Source organism: Spodoptera frugiperda, chromosome 29 (genome assembly GCF_023101765.2).
Source record: "Spodoptera frugiperda isolate SF20-4 chromosome 29, AGI-APGP_CSIRO_Sfru_2.0, whole genome shotgun sequence".
Lineage (NCBI taxonomy): Eukaryota > Metazoa > Arthropoda > Insecta > Lepidoptera > Noctuidae > Spodoptera > Spodoptera frugiperda.
In genome coordinates, this window is record NC_064240.1 from 2,652,609 (window position 1) to 2,671,903 (window position 19,295).

At 33.1% G+C, this 19,295-nt stretch overlaps 1 protein-coding gene across 4 annotated transcripts in view; it reads right to left on the reverse strand.

Moving 5' to 3' along the window:
* The window catches only part of LOC118281565 (tachykinin-like peptides receptor 99D), a 159,636-nt gene extending 141,688 nt beyond the window's left edge, over nt 1-17,948 (reverse strand). For all 4 annotated transcript variants that reach the window (XM_050706425.1, XM_050706422.1, XM_050706423.1 and 1 more), the window contains exon 1: nt 17,512-17,948. The gene's annotated coding sequence lies outside the window, so the exon portion shown is untranslated. The remainder of the gene's footprint in view (nt 1-17,511) is intronic.
* Between the last annotated feature and the right edge of the window lie 1,347 nt (nt 17,949-19,295).

Here is a 19,295-nt window from a genome sequence, read left to right on the forward strand (position 1 = left end):
CCTGGGTAGTGATAGCAGTGAGCCTATATCCCAACCGCCGGAAACTAAATTCAGACTAAAATTTGTTTAGATAAATTCTAAGAGTGTTACATCAAAAGGACCGCATGCCTACAGCTGTAACTCCGGCCATTCTCGTGGTTTTCGACGCTTTCAGTCTCTCACACGCATTGCGTGTTTGCTGCCATTAAAAACGTATTAAAATGACTATTTGCTTACAATTCTGACTCAAACGCAAATGCCTACTACTTATGTAATAAGAAAGGTGTTAAGTATATTTATAAATAAACTTTTATTTAGTCAGAAACGCAAGAAACCCTTTATTCAGCCTTATGACCTACAAAACTTTCGGTTATACGAATCATATCTTTAAATCAGCATTACTGTGCCATGTTTATTTAAAATTAGGTTGAAAGTTTCTGGCTTGTTCAATTTAGTATTATTACGAGGGCGTGGAAAATAGTTGACAAACTCTGGTATTTTCCGAGAATGCTCGTGTAAAATCTTATTTAACATAACGTTAGAATTAGAACAGAATAGCGAAACCCTTCGCTTCAAGCTTCCTTGTTCGAACTGCTAAGGAGTGGAATTCTTTGCCAGAGTCTCTGTTTCCTGATGGGGATAACCTGGGTGTCTTCAAGACTCGAGTGAATAGGTTGCTTATGGGCAGACGTGCTCCATTGTAGGCCGCATCATCATTTACCACCAGGCGAAATGGACTATTCAACACAAAAATAATTATTCAATTCGAACCAGCAGTTCCGGAGATTAGCGCGTTCAAACAAACAAACTCTTCAGCTTCAGCACAAACTCTTCAGCAGCTCAGCAACTTTTATATAATAATAAGTATAGGTATAAGATAATGTAAATATGATATAGCTACAAATATATTATCACTGTATATTTCAGACAACCTTTGGCTGGACAGAACGGTCAAGCATGACAAAGTTAATAAGAGTTGTTTTTCATATCTATGTCCAATTATTTCGAGAACTAATGTTACACTTTTTAATCACAGTTAAAGGTATATGTATATCATATAACACTTATTTATCACCAGTTTTGTAATGAGTTTCATGTTATAGAGTTTAAGCCTAATATCATACAACCTAAGACTAAGAAGTATGCGCAACCGCACTGACGATCACTTTAAGAAAAGTTTTTAATAAAAAATATCCAGCTTTGACTCTCGATCTCACATCATATTATCATCAGCCTATAAGTGGCTACTGCTGGCCAAAGCCTGCTGGCCTCTTCTCATACGGAGAAGGTTTGAGCATTAATTACCACACTTGCTCAATGCGGGTTGGCGATTTCAAACTTATAATTATAACCGTTGCCGTTGTTAGGTTTCGAACCAGCACTCTCATGCATGAAAAGCGGGCTTAAACATCGGGCCACCACGAAATTTTCGCTCTGGATCTCCGAAAGATTATTAAAGGGAATAGTCCGGGGTAGATACAAAAGTGGGTCTCCATCAAACCTTTGATTAGTGATGGACGAAGTTCAGTCATTTCCCATCAAAGCAGTGAGCACTGAGCAGGCTCGCTGATTACAGGCCTACATTAAGATTATTATTGCACAAGTTTCCAACATACATAGACATCTACATACTTACGTATATGGTTCTCTGTTTGTTTTGATCCTGTCGTGGATTTTCTATTTTTAGAATGCTTTAATCGACATAGTATTTATATACGTTATTGTACATATGTGTGTTTTGCGCATCCATTACCAATTTTGAATGAAAATTACACAATATTCGTAAGTTCACATAATACTCATAGGTATATCGTAAGTAATAGGTGAAGATAAATGTCAATGCTGGAGTGTAATTTCTATCGTCATTTGTTTTTCGTCACGACTTTGATCCCCGAAAGGGTAGGCAGAGGAGCACATTACGTAAAATAATGCCACTGTACAAAGTATACCCACTTTTCACCACTTGTATTATAAGTCCCATGTAATAGGGGATGGGCTTTTACCATAATATACTTATATAGTACTAGGCATTATTATAGATTACGTGTTGGCAATACTTTAAATACAACCGACCACTCGACCAACGAGGCAACATTTTTTTTAAGTTTTAGATACCTAATTATTATTTTTCTTTTGGTTTTCAAGTTCGCAACAACAGTTTCAAAGAATTAAAATTATGATTGAAACAAGGCATCATCTTGTACTTGTACAAAAAATAGTTTAGTCTATCTGTCAGCCGTCCTGTAAAGTGGCCTGACGTCTGAATAACACTGGAAAACAATAAACACGTTGTCATTCCAATCTAACCTTAGGTTCCAAAAATAATTATATATTTTTGTACTATAAATCTGTGTTAGCCATGTGCGCAACACGTAAATAAAAGCTTTTTGCCAAATAATTATCTGTACCTAGTTATAAGAAGTGAATAAAACCTTTGTTGTGCCTCATTATTTAATTTGCTTAGATATTATAAGTTATTTGTATAGAAAACGTTTTTATTTGTTTGGAAGATTTAAAAATATGAGTAACTATTTCGTAGGTGGTTTATTGAATAAACCATTATTTTCTATTTCCTAGAAATTAATCCGTTTATATTTGCTGGGCAGCGTATTATATTACGCATTTTAGGAAGCGTGTTATCAAAAACCAATAAACTCTCCAAATAGCCAGGTTCGATTCTCGTTTACAGCAATATTCTATTTCTGGTCTCTGTTTACAGGAGAAAAAAACCACGGTGAGTTCCGTAATAATATTTCAAACAAAATGTGTTGTAAATCATTTCTTTTTATTTTGATATCATAATTTTGTACGTCATACCGATCCAGTGTTACGGCGCAACGTAAAGAAATGTCGATAAAATTGATGATAGTGTTTTATTATAAAATTCTTTGAGAAAATATTTTCGTAGAAGCGTGTGGGTAAAGTTTGTGGTTCAGATAAATACGTAGGTAAGTTGGATTCCTCAAACTTCGTGTGTGGGCTGTAAGAACTTTCAAAATACCTAATTGTAACTTCGCAGTACCAAGAACATGTAGGTTTAGTTCTAAATATCGACCATACCTCAAGACTAAAGACAGAAATATCATATCTTAAAGAATTTAAAAGTTTCAAAATTTAATAATTAATTTAAAATCACGCCTAGTTATCTCCGAAGGGATAAGAAGATGTGCACGTTGCCGCACGTAATGCCACTGTACAATGTACACTCAACTTTCACTATTTGTGTTATGAATCCCAAGTAATAGAGGGTGAACCATATACTGGAGACAATTCCAGACTCAGTACTAAGTCACTACTGTTGAAAACTTTTCGTAGAACGGAAAAAATGCCCAGTAATACTTTTTAACCATTAATTATATACTCGAAGTAGCAATGAAACCCAAAACCTCATAGAGTTTCTAAACACGTTCTACCTTTTTTCGCCAAAACATAGATCACGTGTCACCCTTCCATGGTATTTTTATTTTCTTTTTCCAAGGGTCCCCTAGTCACATAAAGGGTAGAATAGTTTGGGCAATTTCCTTCAAAACGAGACATGCACTTGAGCCCATGGCGTAAGCGTTTCGACCCCAAACGGATAAAACTGCTACTAAAGCGGTTTGTTTACATATAGACAAAATGGTATAATAAAGCGAGATAGAGGCAGCTGCACAAGCTACGAAATAAATTGTTAAGAGCTTATCCAAACATCACCAGCCTATAAGTGGCCACTGCTGACCAAGGGCTTCTTCTCACACGGAGAAGGTTTGAACATTAATCACCATGCTTGCTTAATGGGGGTTGGCGATTTCAAACTTATATTTAGAAATTATAGGTCCAGGTTTGTTCTTGTTGTTTTCCTTCACCGTTTGTCAGTGATGTCTAAATAATCTTACAAATTACATATAACTCGGAAAAGCCACATTGGTACTTGTAGTTGGGAGATATTCAAACATATTTATATGTATTTTTTTAAAGTGGAACATAATAGGTAGCAACCTTATAGTTTTGTATTGTATAAAAGTGTGACGTCACTCCTTTCAGCTCGATACAAGCTCGTCAAGTTTTGTTAAAGTAAAATTCACATAATTTATTCACCATGCCTCCCAGCTATTTCTGAAAACCTTATGTTACATAATGCACAGATTTCACAGCACAGCAACCTTGTCCTTATTGACTTCGAGCTTTATGAGGGTTGAACAACAGGATGGCAATTTACATATCTTCCTTCCTTGTGTATAAAATCGAAGGAATTCCTTCTACAGATAAAGCAGGCAGTTGTACGCAAATACGTATATTTAATTCATAAGTTTAATCAATTCATATCTCAGATTTATTCATTAGACAATTTTAATGTATTCGTTTAGCTTTCTTAATTTAAACAGATTTCGGCATACGTTTAGGTATATAATTATAACTTTCGTGAGACATACTAAATTAATCATTATATTTTTCGGCTTCACGTAACTGTTTGACGAGGAGCTCGTCTAGTTTCAAGCCAAGCTAGAGGCTTATATTCACGATCAGTATTTTGCGACACACAACACGATGCGTTAATTTAGATTTCGGAACTTACTTTTGGTACTAGTTACAGGGGTTTTATTTCTAGTTTATAATTACTAATTATCGTTTAATACTAACTAATCATTTACTATTTATTATAAATACTTTTTCGTCCAAATTATTGGATAGTTGAGTGGAGATGAGTGCTCGATCAACAATTTAACAAGGCAGTTAAAACGAATTAATTTAATTCCCCGCGGATTCAATCGCATTAATTAGGTGTGTAATTTTCAAGCTTATCTGACAAACAATTGTATTAAAATATCGGATTTTATTATCAATACGAAAAGCTTTATTAGTTGATTCGCATCGCAGGCAGGGTGTTCGCCTCAAAGAGCCATCAGACCACCACAGATGCGGCCCAGTAGGGCTGATGCCTGATCTAGAGCTGCGGACTACCTAGCGGGTTTACCGGGGCTCCGGTTCAAAAAGCAGGAGTAGGAACGGGGTGGTTTTTAGTCAGTAAGAGTCTGACACTCCCTCTCGCCTCGCCCGAGAGAAGTCAAGGGATGATTTTCCCCCATAAAAAGGCGTGGTGTTCTGCATCCATCTTTGTGCTCACACATCGGCATTTTAAAGTAATCAGAAATAAAACAGATTACAATCATTGTTTTAATTTTCAATCTACGACCCGATTGTAGGGACTTTTTGTTCGAAATTTTTGAATGCAATGATCGAATTCTCTTTGAATAAGTTGAACAATACAACTTTTAAAAGCAGTTGTTCTTTTATATAAAGCTGCATTTAAAACCTTTTATATACCGAACTCTTATGTATAAAACGAAGGCACGTCATGTGACATTGTGGTTAACTTAAAAATATTATTTGCAATATTGCACCTTTACAATTTTGTCCTTTTATCGAACACAATACAGATTTCGTGGTTATACAGAGAAATACAAAAATAACCGAGCAATACTTTGTATGTTCATACTATCAGATTTTTATTACTAAAAATAAATCAAATATAAATTGAATTCTGATACAACTGCGGATTCCAATGAATCTCTAATCCATTCTTTGTTACAATATTTTTTTTCACCTTTCTATTTTGTAGATTAAAAGAAATATTTCAAATTGAATACTTCATATCTAACCAACTGTAGATTATTACCTATTTATTATAATAATACCTATTTAAGAATAAGAATCCATTGTGTTTTTGAAATACATTTGACATTAAGGGTGCTTTTTCACCAATGATGTGCTTTGTAGCTATGCAATAGTTAAGCTGTGAAACTATGTGACCATTTCCACCGATACTATAAGCTATGTAGCTGTGAGAGTATATGTTATGCAGATGCGCCGCCGCAAAGTAGCCGTGTGAGGATGATGCACAGCTCGAGTATGCAATGTATCGATGGTATCATCCACAGCAACGTAGCATAACACATCTCTGGTGGAAAACCACCCTAAGATTGATGTACCTACCCAGTGTTTTAAAAAAATTAACCGTAGATTTATAGAGATTGTAATCTTCAAAACATAAACTTTAACATTCTATAATTATCTAATATCTATAATTCTATATCTTCAGAGAAGCATAAGGCGCCATGTTATATTTAAGTAGGTATCACAACCTTCTTCGTAAAACCCCATAGATTTGTACAAACCGTCTGTTCTGATAAGGGTGGCCCATCATTTAAGTTGTAAAATTAATTAAAATCAAATAGAACACGGGGTTTGGGTAGAGATAGATCGATTCCACGGGATCAGTGCCGTAAGCCTTTAAGAATAATGGTTGATAATATTGTTCTATATACGTCTTAAGTTTAGCCTGAAAATAGGTCAATTTGTTGTCAGTATTTAAACCACGTTTTTCTTGGTAGCATATATTTTACGTAAAAATATGAATTGAAATCTTTTACCTTCCCTGTCGAATTGACTGTCTTGTTGTGTAAAATTCAATTATTATACCTAAAATATTTATTACCTATACTCGCATAACTACTTTGCGGCGGTGCATCTTCATAGAACGTCTTACTCGCACAGCTACATAGCTTAGTAGCAGTGGGTTTCATAGCTAGCTTCATAGCATGTGGTATACATATTGAATTTAAATGAACTAAGCACATTGCCGTCATCATCTATAAATATACCAAAAATTCGACCACAAACATTTTTGGGCAAAACCGCGACAAAGGCATAATAACATAGGATCATAAATCCTAAAACCGTCCTTTTCCGTAATAGTGAACTATATTTTTCACCCTCAGGAGTGGAGTGCTAGTAACGATTATATAATATATTAGTATATAGATATATTGTATACATTTAATACTGCTCGTATTGACCCGTAGTTTTATCCGCACCTTTCTCAAATATTCAAGAATGGGATTGTCAGATGTAAAAAAGACAATACGGAATTCTAGTACTTACAGAGAACCTAATTAAATAAAAAAAATGTCATGGAGCTTTTTCTAAAAAAAATTATTCCAATGAGAGTCTCCAATAGTGTAAACGACACATCAAGAATATTCATATAATATGATAGGTTATGTCAATTTCCCAAAAAATCTTTAGATTTTTTTATACAATTAGCAGGTACATTATACATGTGCAAGTAAAAGATAATTTAAAGCAAGACTGTCGTATATACACAAATGTCGCAAAGTCCTTCAACAAAGAAATTCAAGTCAAAGGTCGAAGAGCTACTTATATACTATACGTAGTTAGGTAATAGGTATGTCTATGTACTTAGGTGAGTGGACCGACGGTGACCAATCAATTAACCCAATGAGATGTAGATAGAACCGCACTCTCTCTGTCAATAGCCAATAGTCCTTCGTAATAGAAATACATTCTGTATACTTGAAAGTATACCTACTTTTCCTTGTTATCTACGAAAGTCAAGCTTTCTCTACTGTCATAACGTCTCATATCCTATCCACTGATCAGCAAAGGTGCACATTTTTAATGTAACACCCACTTTTCATCAGTTATAATATGATTAACTAGCTTCTGCCAGTGGCTTCGTGGGATAAAAGTACCATATCAACTCATTTCTTGTCTGTATAACAAATTTCTTTAAAATCCGTTCAGTAGTATCAGGGTAATTGATGGACAAACAAACAAACTTTCACATTTATAATATTATAGGTGTTTAATGAAATGATCAGTCTCATCTACTGAAAACTGAGATTTGTTTAGAATGTGTGCAATAAAGTTATTAGTAAATCCGTCGGTATTTAGATACTGAGTATCTAATAAATTCAACGTTACGTTGATCTACATTCTGCACAGAAGATTGGCAATCATTCAAATTCAGATATTCATAAGAAGTTACTCGAGTACTTGACGCGAAGTAGGCTTGATGTAATGCCAAAAAATGTACATAATTCTACAACAGTGGCCCATCGTAATGGGTCTATAAAATACACCCCAAATAGGGACAAACTTTGTCCATTATTCAATAGAACAATTTATAACTGTGTTACCCGGCCCCGCTTTATATAAAGTCAAATATGGCCAACCAGTTTTATACCCCATAGTAATTTATCAAATAGAAGAATAGCAATTTTTGTCCATTGACTTTATACACGATTGTAATTATAATTTTGCCGCATTTGAAAGGTTTAAATTTCCGTGACACTGGAAAAAATGCTTCATTGCATTGCTTAAGTTTAAGTGTCTCCTGGTTTCCAATTCCAAATCTGGTAGTGTATAATAATTGCGAGCATTTCTTCCTATCCCTCAGAAGATAAAAGGTGTGATTTTTAATAATTATTGGTATAAACCGGTAAATGACCAGACGGACCACCTGATGTTAAGCAATCGCCGTCGCCAATGGACACCCGTAATACCAGAGGTGTTATAAGTGCGTTTCCGACCTTTTGTGGGTCAGAAATCTAATGGTTGTTGGGGAATCAGTGATTAACCTCACTCTCCCACAGACACGTATAATGTATTATTCTGCCATTTAATGAGATTGTAACAAGTACATACTCTCAAGAATAAGACAAATTGAATACTTCCAAATAATGCTAATGAAGAGATATTTCAACAGTTGATACAAGTTTAAGTAACCTCTTGTGTAGTTAAAGTTAATTCAAAGTAAGTATGTAAGACAAATAACTAGTTACCATTAATTAGGTTCATTTCAGTTAAGTTAATTTTGGTTACTACGTAATCTAATTTAAGGGTAATTTTACTTGATTTTCATTTAAACCGACATTAAGTTTATTAGGTACAGTACACGGGAAAACTAATAACTATTCTGTAGTCTACTGGAATTAACATTAATTAGGTAGTATACATATAGTATGAACATATTTTCATAGGTATAACAAACACAAATTAATTGTGTCAAAATAGTTTTTAAGAAATACCAGTTAAAATGTTCATCAAACACATTTTTATAGTAAGTACCTATATATACTTTGTTATATTGTATATATTTAGTAATAGATAAAGAAATGACTAAAAATAATTGCCATTAGTAATCTCCTTTTCTAATAAAATGATTCATTTAATTAAAATATTAATTAAAGTCACTATCGCCGACTTTTCTAACAGACACCTACCTACTATTGATTATATGATTAATTAGATAAAATATTGACCTACTAATAAAATGCTTTGATAGGTATTACGTTTTACTAAATAAATCGTTTATTTTTTTTAGTATGCATTTATGTATGTGAACGTATGTATATAAACACATACCTATATATACATACCTATGTATCAAAAAAATATTAAATGAATAACTGATTTTAATACGACATGTCCTATCTGACCAACATATTTACAGCGAAGATTAAATAGACTTGCTAAGATTATATAGACTTGCAAAAGGAATCTAGTAGTTATGATACACATAAATAAACGAAGATAAACCTATATTTATAGACCGTGACCATAAATATTGATATCGACAACGATAAGATTACATACCATCTGATACTAGTGGTCTTTGTAAGATGTTTTTGTTACACGTGTTTGTGTTAGACAGAATTCCTATTTTTAATCAGACTTCAGACAATATGGAGGTTTTTTAGTTTGCCTTGTATGCATTTGTGTGTGATTATCTCGCGTTTGACTGAACCGATTTTGGTACAGTTTTCAGCATAGTAATTTTGAAAATTAGAAGGTTTAACGAAAGGGATATTACCCACCTTTAAAATTGAGGTAATGAAAATTTAAAGCAGTTCCTTTTTAATTATATACATATATACTTTTTTTTATTACCTTCAAAAGGCGCCTAGCATTTCGGGGAGAAAGACTAGGGAGTGTGCGATTATTATGTCATTAAAACCACCCCAGTGGCTATCCTTAGCCCCTATAAGGGACACCGACTCCTCTAATAGACCTGCTCCGGAGCCCCCATGTTGCAACGCCTGTTACGGCACATCGCTAGGGAGACGTGCGTCTCTAATGAGCCTCGCTATGCAAGTTGCACGTCAGCACGTGACCACTGTGCTACCGTCACCTATTCTATACTGTAGCTACTATAATACTTAATACATGGTGCATGGGACTGGCGACATGGCATTACTTTTGTAACTTTACTATTGTATTCAGGGACTCTTTTAGGGATGTAAATTATCATTCAGATCAAAGTTGCATATAAATATAATCCTATTTATATTGCAAAAGGGAAAAGTTTGTATACTTGTTTGTTTGTTACTACTTCACGTTAAAACGGCGGGATTGAGATGAAATTTGAAATAAAAGTATCAGTATATTCTGGAGTAATAGACAGGTCTACCTTTTATCCCCGCCGATGGCAGAAGCCGTTGGCAGAAGCTATTTATTGACTTAACTATTTATATTTGATTCTGTACACATTGATACTAGCTACACTGTAACCTAGTCAATATTTAAACAAATACACACTACAATGAATAACTCTGTTAGTCTCACATACATACAGGCATTTCATTATCATACCCGTGGTTTTACCCGTGTAAAGATGTACGTTAATATTACGTAGCGTGTTATAATAATATTATGAAACTGTCGATAATCTTCAAGAATCGGGTAATCAAATGCTAAAGTTTAGTTTTAGTCTGCTGGTGATTCACAAATAGTTGTTTTGAGATTATTTATTTTGGTATGTGTTTGTTTAATTAATTAACCGCTACAACATGGTTTGATTTTGGCTTTGAATAGGTATACGACTTTAAGAATGAAAATTAAACAACATTATCACATTATTTCAACCTCTAATTACAGTGAACCCGAGTCTAAACGTCGTGTACCTTAAATAATAAGATCAACAGTTAATCGGTGTAAAGTACCAATAAATTACTTTAACAGCTTCAATATTTCGCCTTCAAAGAAATTATTATCGTCGTTTAATTCAATCTCAGCTGTTTTTATGACTTAAAATAATAGGAGTGCCCATAAAATCTCTGATTCCGGCTCGTATTATGCCTTTTTTGGCGTTACGGGTCTGAAAATGGCGGCGGATTCAAATATGAGGGTTAGGGAACTTAATAAAACAGTAAGATCCACAGGTGGCCTGTAATAAAAAATAATATTGTTTAATAGTAATATCATGAGCTATTGGCCGGCTCCATTTGTTCGGAAAACTATTAAATGACGTTTCCTTTTTATTGTGTCCGACTCGGTTAGTTGGGTGCTAATATAATAAATGTGTTACGGACGATGTTTTATATCGTCCTAGTATATATACCACCACCTCTGTTTTCTCTGTTGGGGTAAATAGAGAAAACCTTGCAATTTGCATGTTTGCAAAATTAAAAGAAGCACTAGGCATGATTTCATTGGAGCTGCGGACTACCTAGCGGGTTATCGGGGCTCCAGTTCGAAGAGCAGGAGTAGGAACGAGGTGATTTTTAATAAACTAAGTAAGTAAGAGTCTGTAACTTCCTCATGTCTCGGCCAAGGAAGCGGAAGAAGTCATTGGATGACATTTCCCCCTTACAAAAGGTATGATTTAAAAAACTTATGAGAACTTGAATGTTAGACAATTTAAACACTGTACCCATATAGAGGTAGAGATCTTAAAGACCGTTTAAAATCTTTGCTATAATATAAATATCTGATCAAGATATGAAAAGAAGTCATTAACGTTTTAGATTTCCAAGAAATCGTACCTAAATATTTCCCGTAAACAACTATATTACTATGTTTCTCAACTGGCGTGTGGAATCTTGCGTGGCTACAAACAGTGAACACGCTAAATTAAGCGTAAAAACTTCAGTTGGTTTTTTCAGTAGGTAAAACTACGTAATAGTGGAATTTTAAGTTCTGTGTTTTAAGAAGATTAATTGTTTTACATTTATTTATTTTGTTTATTTCGACTCCCAACAAATGATACACTTACATGCTAAAATATAATTTACTATACATAATGAAAGTCTTGTGATCTTTCAATTAAACCTCCTATCCGGGTGAAGCAGCTGGCAGAAGCTAGTTTTATATAATTTTCCTATACATAATTTCATGGTAAAAGATATCATTCATTCGTTTCATCTGTATAATGCGGGTTTTATAAAATATTTCACTGTGACCCATCTTGATAAAATAATGTACCTAACTTTATCCCTTTCAGTATATCCCTTGTACTACCGTTCGTCTAGATTCAGGCCGTATGACCGATGGTTAATTCACGCACCCTCCGAGACGGATGACCACAGACTTCCAGATCCGGGAATAGAACGTTAGACTTGCGAGGTTCATATACTTGAACATGTACAATGTATGTATATTTAAAGACCTTTTGCCCGTAAATTCTAAATAAAAATGGGCGTAGTGAGTGAACAGAAATAACACCAATTTCGCATTTAATTTTATTATAGGTATTAGTTAGGATGGGAACAGCAAAACTTACTTAAATTTTTAAAATAAATATAGTGGTATGTTAGCGCAAATTTTTACTTTCAATACAGTAATTGGGGTACTTTGCGTCATTTTTATTATAGATTTGAATTATTAGTTCATAATATCACAGATTTATTCCCCGAAAACTGTAGCAGATGTGCGTATTCAGTAGCAATAAAACAACCAACCAATCAGAACACCGAACGCGCTCTCGTTTCGATTACTTTAAACGTAAAGCAAATTCGTAGTAAGGGTACTGATAGATATAACATCTATTTCTACCTTATTTAAGTCACTTGTATTAAAATAATTTGTTAAAAACTGTACCGTAAAACATGGCAACTTTACCATATTTTAGAACAAAACACGAAATATATTTTTAACCATAAGACGCATAGAAACCAAAACTATATATTTAGAATTGTAGTCTATCTGGCTCACTTTACCGTAATCGTCATTAAATACAAACACTTATTTTAGCCGTAGTAAAGAAAAAACGACATGGGTAAAGATACCAAATTTTTGGCAACTTTACCTACGCGCCGTATTCATCGTGTATTGCATATTAAAGAGTTGTTGAGGTACAGAGGGCTTCATCTAGGACCTCTTCGTATTATAATGCAAACAATATGAGGAAATCTATAAAGATAACGGCTACACAGACATTAGGGAAAGTTGCCACGGGTTTCATCGTAATTTACATACAAATAATTTGTTACGCTCGGGGTTGTCAAAAAAGGAAGAACTTTTTAATGACATGTATATTTAAAAAAAAAATTAATAAACCTTAAACCTAAAGTAAAAAAACGCACAAATTTCTAACATAAATATTATTCCCTTTTAAACTAAATTAAGTTCTAAAATTTTAAGTATTTATGTTTAAAATTGTAAAAAAGGCTACAAAATAATGTTTAATCCTTGACTTTTTAATTTTATGACTTCACTATCTCCATAGCTAATTATAACATCACTTCCGTATAATTTTTATAGTGTCTAGCTCCGAGTTTTCTGTGGTTTTGTTTCATGGGAGCCATTTTGGCTGTAAAACAAGAGGTATTATTAAATACATTATATCTTATCATCCAGGATATTCACTATTATGCTGTGAAATTTAGGTATTCGAAAATGGTTACATACACACAAACAAGAAAAAAACATTTATTGCCAACCCTAACTGTAGGTAAAGTTGCCACAAAGCAGGCCGTGGCAACTTTACCTAACCTGTGTCAACATTACCGAAGCGATTATTTATCAATAAATTAAAGAAAAAGCAATTGCTGACATTACAACAGTAATCCCAACTATAATATACATACAAGATCAAAATTTCACTCACCTGTGACAAATAGTTAAGGCTCTGTAAGCACAATTTAGGAACAACTAACTTTTAGCTCATTTTCACGCATACATTGTGACGGTCATTACTGGCATAATAGCAGTCTTACGTCTACGCAAAATATAGTAAATATTTCCTTTTAATGTCTAAAAAATACTTCTATTACAAAACAGAATTCTAGTGGGTAGATTTTTAGATAAATGAGTTTATACCGAATACCTATAGTATGGTAAAGTTGCCAAGGGCCCGGTAAAGTTGCCATAGTTTACCGGTAATCCAATTAAAAACTAACCTCTATTTTTCTAAATTAAGAACAAAACCTAATCCAACTCTTTCTAAATTTCACAGTATGACCAAAAATTCAATTTGTAAAGAACCACCCAAAACAGAGCGAAACATTTTAAAACTTCGCCACTAAACTTAAGTGGACAAACTCAATGTAATAACGAACTTTGTTCGTTTTTAATGACGTCACTAGTTTAACTAACAACGAAAAGAACAAGTTAAACCTCTTTTGTGGTATTCCTAAAATAAATACACGAAATTGTGTTTAATATTTACTTGAACTACAAATTATTAGATAAAATAGAGGTAAGTTAAAGCAATGGAAATTAAAGATTGACAAACTTAGGATAAAGTTAAAGTTAAAGCATTCATTTTAATTAGATTTGTAAAGATACTTTTGAAAGTCACTAACAACAATTTTAACAAATATGTATAGGTATATAGAATAGAATCAGGCGTTACTTTGCGGAAATCCATGCTACACATTCGATTTTTAGTATAGAAGCGGAATTAAAACCAAAAATCCATTATTGTAAGTGAAATATATATATTTAAAACCTATGTGGTTGTCTTATTAATTTACGGTCAATTCAATAGTTTACCTGTTGGTTTTAGAGACACTAATACTTATGAGAATCCTTTTGTCAAATTGGATAGTTTTACCGAAACTTAATACAGTGTAAAATCAGTAGGTAACTAGAACATAATGAAAATATAAATCCATATCCTATAAATAAGGCAGGCCGTATTATACTATTATACGTATATTCAATATCAAGATCAAAGCTGCTGAGATGATATATTTTTATTCCGTCGTCTTTTAGCCCGCTGCACTTTGCGTCCGGAGAAATGAAGGGAACATCAAAGTACGACTCGGAACATCTTCCCAGGGTCTTCTGATTGCTTATACAAAGTTCTTATATGTATTCACCACAATCATACCCGTTTTTTTCTTATTTTTTATTTACATATTGTGTATTTTTGTTATATAAGTAGGTACACATAATTTGGTTCAACCTACAAAATTTGGTGGTTACGAGAAAATTAAAACCGAAATAGTTAATGGAAATTAGTCGTAATTGGAAAAGAAACTCATGAGAACCTTTTGTATAGTTTAAAAGTATTATTTCTTATACCTACTGTACTTAGTATGAGCTTAATCAACATTATTATAATTAAATAATTTGGCAATCTATGAAATATCGTGGCTAAAAACTATAAAAATTTGGCCGAATAAAAGGCCATAATCGACGAGCATCGAGCATGCATGAAAAAACTGATGTTAATGAAACGAAAGAGGTACCTATGTAAGAATCCTAGCTATTGGCGTTCTATAGTCTCTGCCTACCCATGGGAGACAGCCATGAGGTTATGTAAGTATAATGTATATATTTTAGCCGAAAAAACCACATATCAGTAACCATCCCTACACTAACAGTCTTCTGTAATAATTACATTTTAATTACTAAAAGAAAATTGTGCAAGTAAACATCCGAGCTCTAAAGATGGCGGAAAATGATGAGACCTCAAAAGGGTTGACGCTATAGAGCATGGAACTCATAACTCAAGTGTCAAGTCACAAGTTATGATGTAGTTGACGCGAGACGGAAAAATCTGCGCGATGCTCGTCTTTGTGGAGATAGATCGCTGTGCCTGTCTGTCTGTGTGGGCTGGGAGACATCGTGACAGATGACAGTGATTGTCAAAGATTTAGATTGATTTATGAATGTGTATCTGGTTTCTGTAGATAGTTTTTAATGATTATGTAGTTGTTTGTAGTTTCGAATGACCGTTTGGGCAAAATACTTACGCCACGTTAATATTTGTTAATATTGATTTGTTCAATATTCACCTCTTGCCTACTTTTCTATATAGGCACAGGTGGAATATTATGTTATTTCATCACCTTATTGTTATATTTTTTTAAAATCTATGTATAGTTTCTGTCATTTCATTTATTTATGTATTTTACTGCCGTACTCAGATACACTTCATGATTACATTAACTATTCCTTACTAAACGATTTTGTTCCGAAAACAATTGGATAATTTCTTCAGTCAAAAAATTTTTTTATTTAGAATTTTCAATATCACTAAATATTCATTACACTACCATTCATAGATTTGATGATAAATTTTTTCTCGCTACTTTTCGAAACATAAGTATCCTATTTGACGTAAAAATCTAATGACGTCATAACACACTATTTCATACAAAATTCATTGAAAATAAATTATTGAAATACGGCGGTTAGAGACAAATATGTGGTTCATATCTAAACGCTCATAAATATAAATATAACGTCAATCACGATAGCAATAGTCACAACTTTTTTGTGTGGTATTCCTGCTATCGACAAAATGGCTGAGGTTTTGTTACCCAAAAATATAACGCAACATGACGTCGCTTCGGGGATCGCGATTTTTGAATAACGTAACAAAGAGACGATACAAACCTATTTCCAATTTTACTATGAAACCGATCTTTAAATAGATAGTTGACATTTGAAAACAAATACGTCTTATTGTCGTTTCTATTTAAAATTATTAAAGCAAAACATGTAATTTACTCTCATATACCCCAAAAAGAAAGCGACAAAAAACACCCGAAAAAGGGTATCAAAACACAGAAATGCAAGTTGATGCATTCACGGTCTAAATGCCTCAAAGAGTAGCACTCATAATCTTCCACGTTCAGCATTCTCATCTCAACATAGGCAGCGTTCCTCATATCAACTACGGTGTCACACTTTCTTTGTTCTCACTACCTTTGAATAATAGAAGAGAAAACAGGAATTAAACCTTCCATTTTGTGACGTAATAGTACGAAGTCTGTAGTTCTACAGTTTGGCAACCTCCTTTTACATGTGACACTTAATATATCTGGTGAAAAATATGTGTTCTATTACATTGAATATGTCTATTGAACTCTGAGCACCCTTTCGACGATTAAAAGTCGTGATGTTAGTTTGTGACGTATATTTTCCAAATTTAGCTTAATCCGGCTTCCAACAGTCACGTTTTGCACGCAAGAATAAATTATAATGCTTCCCGTACTTATTTAGAATTATTACATTTATTTTTTCAAACTGTGATTCGTAAAAATTGCGTGTTTTTTTTTAAAAAGGTTGTGTTTTTTTTTTCAGCGCAGTTACGAACCTTTTTACGAATTGTCTGCCAATGACAGGATTTTTATTCCGTTTTGGGAGTTTATTAATAAATTGGACTTTATTTAATATGAAACTTTACTACAATAAATTAAAATTATTTATCGTCTAGTTATCATTAATGTACCGGCGACAGTAGGTACCTAATATTAAATAATGTTTTTTATTGATCTTCAGATAATGTGTTATTTCCTTATATGGAGGAATTGTGCGTTCACGTAGTAGATAAAATCTTTGCAAAATATTATAATGCCTATAAGTAAATACTAGTAGTGTTAGAATTAAATATAGATAAACATTTTTCTTCTTGTTTTTCTACTAATTTATAAACATAAAAAATATTAGGTGTAAATGTAATAAATAAATAATTATGTTTACATAAAATTAATTAAATACATATACAATACTTACCAGACGATAAGATTTTTTTTCGAAGAAACAAATTCACTAACACTTTGTTATCCCATCCACCATTTCATTGTAATAATTCTTAAATTTAATATAGATATTTGAATAATTATAATCATAAATTAATTACTAAACTCTATTTTATATTTCACTGCTCTAAATACATCAATAGTTAATTAAAATAAACTCAAAATATTCTTAAAAAATCACTTTGAAACTAATTTAAAACTTTTACCACATAATGTTTTCACATCGTCATTCACAATTATTATAATTTTCGCGCAATAAAATCACGCCATATTGCCCACAGATTAAAATTTACAGCTTATTTTTTTTAATATAACTTTTTCGTCGGCTGCGATAGTGGTGCGTACAGCCGGCCGCGACGCTCGACTCGTGTACATGAGTGCTACGCCGGAGTGACACTGCTGACCCGGCGCTCTCTGATCGCGATTTGAGTTTCGAACATGGATTCGCGCAAACGTCAAAATCTAACCTTCACGTGCGTTAATTTTTGGGAGTCAGATAACGAAACATAACAATGGATTTAGATAATTATTTTAATGAATCTATTTAACATGAAAACGTAACCCAATATGAGTGTGCCTTAATATTATTTATTTTACGTAAACAGAACATTTAATTTTGTATCTACAAGGTCTAGTCATAGTAAATTCAATTATTTACTAAAAAACGTATTTAGTTTTCTACGTTCCATTTAATTAATTTTAGAAACGATTTTATTTGGGCTAGCTTTCAAGGGTTGCCTAAGTTTGTTTAGAATTTTTAATGTTTGTTCTTCTTTTTTATTAATAGAAGGGATACAAAGTTAATAAAGGCAAGCTGTTGCGGCGGCGTGAGGCGGTTTTTTCAATACGGAGCAAGTTAAGACTCGTACAGAGAAAAGATTCAGGAGTATCGACTCAATTATGATAATTTTATTGGTAACGCCGCGGATATTCGCGTGTCGGGTAACACGGATATAAAGATTTCCTTAGGAGCTTCTTATCTATCTTCTACGTGTATAGGTGTGTGGTTCCCTTCCGGGGTCTATTGCGGCATTGTTTTGTAAAGCGTCTGCTATTTTGTTTAGTTCTTTGTTGCTATTTCTTTTCACTCGTATTGTAAAGAATAGCTTTGTCCCTTTCTACCTTTGTTAATCCGTAACATTGTTATTTCTGTTCGCATCTCACTGTGGGACTAATCCTCATGATATTCGTAGATATACCGAATGAAAATAGTTTTGTTAGGAAAGTAATTCTGTAGGCAATTTTGACATCATTCAAACGTTATCACGCTTATACGTCACGTTGTGACAATCAAAAGGCATTTTATTTTTAAACAAAAATAAAAAACGACTAACAAAATATCTGTTCCATGTGACATTTAAAAAAATACACAATTCACATTCATACAGTAACCAAAAGAAACAATGGTTGAATGTCAGTTCATTCATTTTTGTGCCAGCAATAGTTGGATAGGAACTGAGATGAAAACGCTGACGACAATCGTTTTGATAGAACTACGCTCCGGCAAAGATTAATCTGTAAAAACTTTTGTCGATCAATCTAGGTTTCCATTCTACAATCCTACATTCAATCCTGGAAGTTGATTCAGGTAGGGATTTAGTTTGTAAACCTGAAAAGCAGTGTAATCATTTATTCTACAACGAAGAATAGTATTATTCTTAAGAAGAATTTTCTGATTGTTTCAAAAAATTACGAGTATTCCCCGTAAAAACTCAGTGAAAGTTCTAACTATAGAGATTTCAATATTTCTTAAAATAG